A 5529-nucleotide genomic window follows, 5' to 3' on the forward strand; every position below is an offset into this window, starting at 1 on the left:
TGACAGCCTGTCTTTATATTTAAAGTTGGACACTTCGTTCGTCGTAGGTTTTTGCGTGACTTTTGACTTTTTAAAAATCGTGCATTAAAAAACCATTTGTCTTGATTGCCGAGTTGCTCGGCTCCCCTTACGTTTTGTGCTACGGCAGGTGACNTTTCACCCTAGACCTGGCACACTGCTCTGGAGCTTTCCCGGGGAAGCCAGAGGAAAGTGGGGGAAGAGCAGAGTTGGGACACTGTCAGGCGTGCCCCGGACTCCGGTTTGCAAAACCGATTTAACAAAGATCTTGCTGGGAATTGGCAGAGGAGACTCCAAAGGACTCACTCGGCTGGGGCGGGGAAATTATTTTAGCCAGGGGCCAAATAAAGAAGGAAGGTTAAGAGGCTGTGTGAACTAGGTTGGCATTTGGCTCCTTGGAAGCAAAGTAAAGCACTCTTGGATTGAGTAGATTGCTGAACTCCAGAAGCTTTCAGAAGAATCAATGGAGTTAGATTGACAGCCATTATGTCAAAGGACAAGTGCTTACTGAGTCCCTTAATCCCTACGCTGGGTAAGCATTTGCCAGACAAGTCCTTAAAAACCTACTTGCTAGCTTGAGTGCACTCTCAGGTTCCAAACCGAAGAGGAGAGTATAACAACATATCATAAGTCTAAGTAATCACAAGAATGTTTATAAAAATGGTCATTGTTGTAAATTGTAATGGCTGCTGATCCCAAGCACCCAGCACACTGAAGAAACTGGGTGGGGGGTGTCCCTCANAGGCCCCGCCCCGTCAGTGCAGAGCCAGACTTTGGGCTTGATCCCACAAAGCGGGGAGATCAGGACCTGAGCTGAAATCAAGAATCCGACGCTTAACCGCCTGAGCCACCCCAACGCTCCCAAAGGAGAGCAGTTTTGAATCCAGCTTTGTTGATCCTGGGTGAAATCTTTGACCTGTGTTCATGAGAAAGCCGCTCTGGTTCTCATTAGTTGGTTGTAACAGTGATGCAGCTGGACGCAGAAATGACCTTGTAGAATTTCGGGCATGAAGTACATTCTCTGAAAGTGATAGCCACTCTTCTTACCTTTTCCCGGGGAGAGAATTAACTGCTAAAACAAAAATCTACCGGAGCATTTTATTTAGAGGGAGGTGGGTTTTAGAACGCATTTCAATATAACATTGAGGGGGTGCCAGCATGGCTCAGTCGGTTGAGCATCTGACTCTTGATTTCAGCTCAGGTCATGATCCTACAGTTCGTGAGTTTGAGTCCTGCATCGGGCTCTGCAATGACAGTGCAGAGCCTGCTTAGGATTCTCTCTCTGCTCTCTCTCTGCCCCTCCCCTGAGTGCTCACTCTTTCACTCTCTCTCAAAATAAACTTTAAGACTAAATACATTATATTAAAAAAAACCGAAAAGACAAAACACCAGGGGCGCCTGGGTGGCTTAGTTGGTTGAGCATCCTACTTCAGCTCAGGTCATGATCACAGGATTCGTGAGTTTGAGCCCTGCTTTGGGTGAGCTCGAGCCCCGCTCTGGGCTCTGCATTCCCCGTCCCTCTCTGCAGTTCATGGGATTCTCTCTTTCCCAGTCTCTGCGTCTCACTCACTTGCACTCTCTCTCTCAAAAATAAATCATAAATAAATAAAAATAAAACAAAACCCCCTAATTCCTCCGGTGAAGAATTAGTGGGGGCTCTGTGTTAGTAACTACCGTGTGTTCTAGAAGCTCTTTACAGTACACGTATAATTAAGAAAAAGGAACTAATGCTAAGGCAGCACCTAGTAACTCTCAAGAAAAAAACTAGGAAGAAGGTCAGAAATGATACTTAAGGCCTCAGTTACCTATGTACCAACACACCCAGAATATAGGTCATAAAGTGAATGTAAAATGTTAATATAAACAAGAAAACGCAGTTTTATAGGTCTTGTTCAAAGTTGGTAGTGTAGGACTTCTGACTGGCATCTGGAAAAGGAAGGGGAAACCTGAGTGGGGGAGATACTATGTAGAAGGACAGCAGAGTAGTAACGATGTAGCAACAACATAGCAGTCATTTGTTGGCTGGAGGGTGAAAATGCAACGACAGCGAGAAATGAAAGTGATTGTAGTTGTGGAAGTATACAAGGAACTGCCTGGTTAGAGAACAGCTGTGAATAATACTTCATAAAACCGTCACATCGGCAAGAGATGATGATCGGAGGCATAGACCGTCTGAATACCTACTGGAAGGCTCATGATTCTGATAGCAACACATTGCATACATACTTGACTCTCTGGTTGCTAATTACAGTTCTCAGAAGCCTCAAGAATCGGTGAGGTAGATTGCTAAACTGGGCTTCATCCTGACAATAAATAAGGAAGATCTGGTTAGCAAAGTGAAAGTGACAAGAATATTGGGGAAACTGACCATGCCAATGCCATCTGGGTCTGTTGAGCAAAAGAATGCTGGGCATGGTCACATACGTTAACTAATGTGTGCATATGTAGTGGGTATGTAGAGGGTAGGCTTCAAAAGGTTCGGAGAAGAGATAAATAGATCTCCTGGAGAGATACCAAAAGACAAAGATAGCTCAAGAGGACAAAAGATTCCAAAGATAAAGTTCAGACCTCTACAATTTAGAAAAATTCCACTGAGAAACTCCAAAGGGAGAGATACTTATAAATGTAAAATGTCCTTACAGATTATTCTCTGATGAGCTCAGATTTTAAAAGTACATTTACAGATGACAGGAGGGCTGGACTTCCGAGGACAAAGACCAAGGAGTGTCACAGACCTCTAGGAACTGAGTCAGAAGGGCTGAAGTCCAGAATAAACGCAGCTTATGAAATGGGATGGACCACAGTGTTGGGTTCTAATGTTCTAGTTATTGCAGGACATTTAAGGATGAGGAGTTAGAGTGGGCGCCTGGGTGGCTCAGTCGGTTAAGCGTCCGACTCTTGGTTTCGGATCAGGTTATGATCTTAGCGAGACCCATATCGGGCTCTTGCACTGACAGCACGGAGTCTGCTTGGGATTCTCTGTCTCCCTCTCTTTCTGCTCTCCACTCTCAAAAATAAATAAACATTAAAAGAAAAAGGGATGAGGAGTTAGAGTTTCACGGTAGCATGTATGATAAAGAACTCGGGAGGGGGGTCCTCGTTGATTGTGAGTTGGCAATGCCAAAAAGCGCTAATGAGTCTTGAGTTGGGCCAAGAGGGTGGTGAACAGATCAAGGCCTCTGCTGGCCCATAGAGCTTTATGCTCACTTCTGGATGCCATGTATAAGAGGAAATTGAGAAACTGGAACATAGTCAAAGAAGCCATCAGAAAAGTAAAGTTCCTGTAAATCATGTCGTTTGAGAAATGGCTGAATGAATGAGAGATACCGGGGAAGAGCTTTGGGTGAAGGAGGGACATCTTGACTGTGTTCATGGGGGCGCCCGGCTGGCTCAGTCCGAGGAGCCTGCAACTCTTGATCTTGGGGTCGTGCGTTCAAGCCTCACATAGAGTGTAGAGATTACTTAAATAAGTACATAAACTTTTAAGAAAAAGAACTGTGTTCACAGTTGAAGGGCTGTCACGTAGAAGACGGGTAGACATTCTATACGGAATAAGCACCAGCTGGTATCATGAAGGTAGACTTTCACTGAACAAGAAATAGCTTTCTAAAATATGAGCTACTTAAACGTGAAATGGGTTGCTTTATGATGCGGGGAACCTCTCATCACTGGAGAGGTTAAGAGTTGAGGTCACTCAACTTATATTTGAGTCACTTATATATAATGGCCACTTATTAGGAACATAGTAGAGGAGATGGTTGTGTTGATTGGGAAGAGTTCCCCACTCTTCCAATTCTCAGAGTCTACGTATCTTATTCTTATGTATCTATCTGTGTATTTTATGCATTCTTTGTCTCTTTAAAGGTGAATGGGTTTGAGCATCTGAATTTGAGAATCTGGGACAAAATAGGAAGAGAGAGGTAATTTAGCCCAGTGGTCAAGAGGGTGGGCTCTGGAGACACACCAGAGTTCAAATACATGCTGCCAGGCCTTGGGCAAGTGGCTTAACCTCTCCAAACTTTAATTTCCTCTGGTGTAAAATGGTAGGGATAATAGTACCTGTATATCGAAGTTCCAAAGGGACAATTAAATAAGATAATGTGTGCATAAACAGTCTGGTACATAGTGAGCATTCAACATCTGTTAGATTTTATTAATACTGAAAAGAACACTGGGGTGCCTGGCTGGCTTAGTCAGTAGAGCATGTGACTCTTGGTGTCAGGTTTGGGAGTTCAAGCCCCACGTTGGGCATAGAGCTTACATTAAAAAAAAAAAAAGCTTACATTTAAAAATAAAAAATCAGGGCGCCTGGGTGGCTCAGTCAGTTGAGCGTCTGACTCCGGCTCAGGTCATGATCTTGCGGTTCGTGGGTTTGGGCCCCGCATTGGCAGCTAGCCCTGAGCTTGGAGCCTGTTTCAGATTCTGTGTCTCCCTCTCTCTTGGACCCTCCCGTGCTCACGCTGTCTCTCTTTCTCTCTGTCTCTCTTTCTCTCTCTCTCAGAAATAAATAAAACATTAAAAAAATTAAAAACTAAAAAATATCTGAGGACACATACTAACTTAAGTTGACCAACTCTTGAGTTTCAGTGGACACATCACTGCACCCTTACTTAAGCAAGGTGGTAAGCCAGTTCTCAGTGCCCAGTAAGGAGCCCACCTATAATCTGGCAACAGTATCAGCAACCACTTAAGCTGGATTCGAGTGTCTAAGAGGTACCCAGGAAAAGCACTCTCCATGTGTCCACCCGGTGTGCATTTGCCGCACGGGGGACTGTAACATCACACCAGGGTTTGCCCTGCAGCGACTGAGGAGAAAACAGTGCTCATCTTTGGCAGCATAATCTTCTTGGCTCTAGTCTCCCATCACTACTACTTCAGCTTCTGGAACAGTCTTGCTCACATCCAGTTTGCACCATGGTCCCTTCTGCTGCTCAAGAAACCTAGATGCCATCTTTGATTCTATCAAAGTTAGACATAGTAGAGGAGATGTACATGTTTTATTTTATTTTATTTATTTATTTTTTAATGTTTCTTTATATTTGAGAGAGAGAGAGAGAGAGAGAGAGAGAGAGAATGAGACAGGGAGAGACAGAGAGAGAGGGAGACACAGAACCCGAAGCAGGTTCCAGGCTCCTAGCTGTCAGCACAGAGCCTGACACGGGGCTCAAACCCATGCGTGGAAGAATTCACAGAGGATAGTAACGTGATGTAAATAACCTGAGGTAGGATTTTAGATCGAGTAAAAAAAGAAATTTTTCTTCACAGATTTTACAAGGTTAAAAAAAATTGTTCACCTCCAGGAAAATAAAGAATAATAAATAGGACCACTCACTGTGGGTAAAGATTTGCCACCCTCCAAGCTGTGACAAACAGACTGGGCTACAGAGGAGGTCTCCTGTGCATATTACCTGCTATCCCTCTTCCATCCGTGCTACAACTCACATTAGTAACAAATGACCAAACGTTTTTCTTTGGAAAATAAATTTAACAGGGCAAAATGCTTCTCACATA

Source organism: Crocuta crocuta, unplaced genomic scaffold (assembly GCF_008692635.1).
Source record: "Crocuta crocuta isolate KB4526 unplaced genomic scaffold, BGI_CrCroc_1.0 scaffold944, whole genome shotgun sequence".
Taxonomy (NCBI): Eukaryota; Metazoa; Chordata; class Mammalia; order Carnivora; family Hyaenidae; genus Crocuta; species Crocuta crocuta.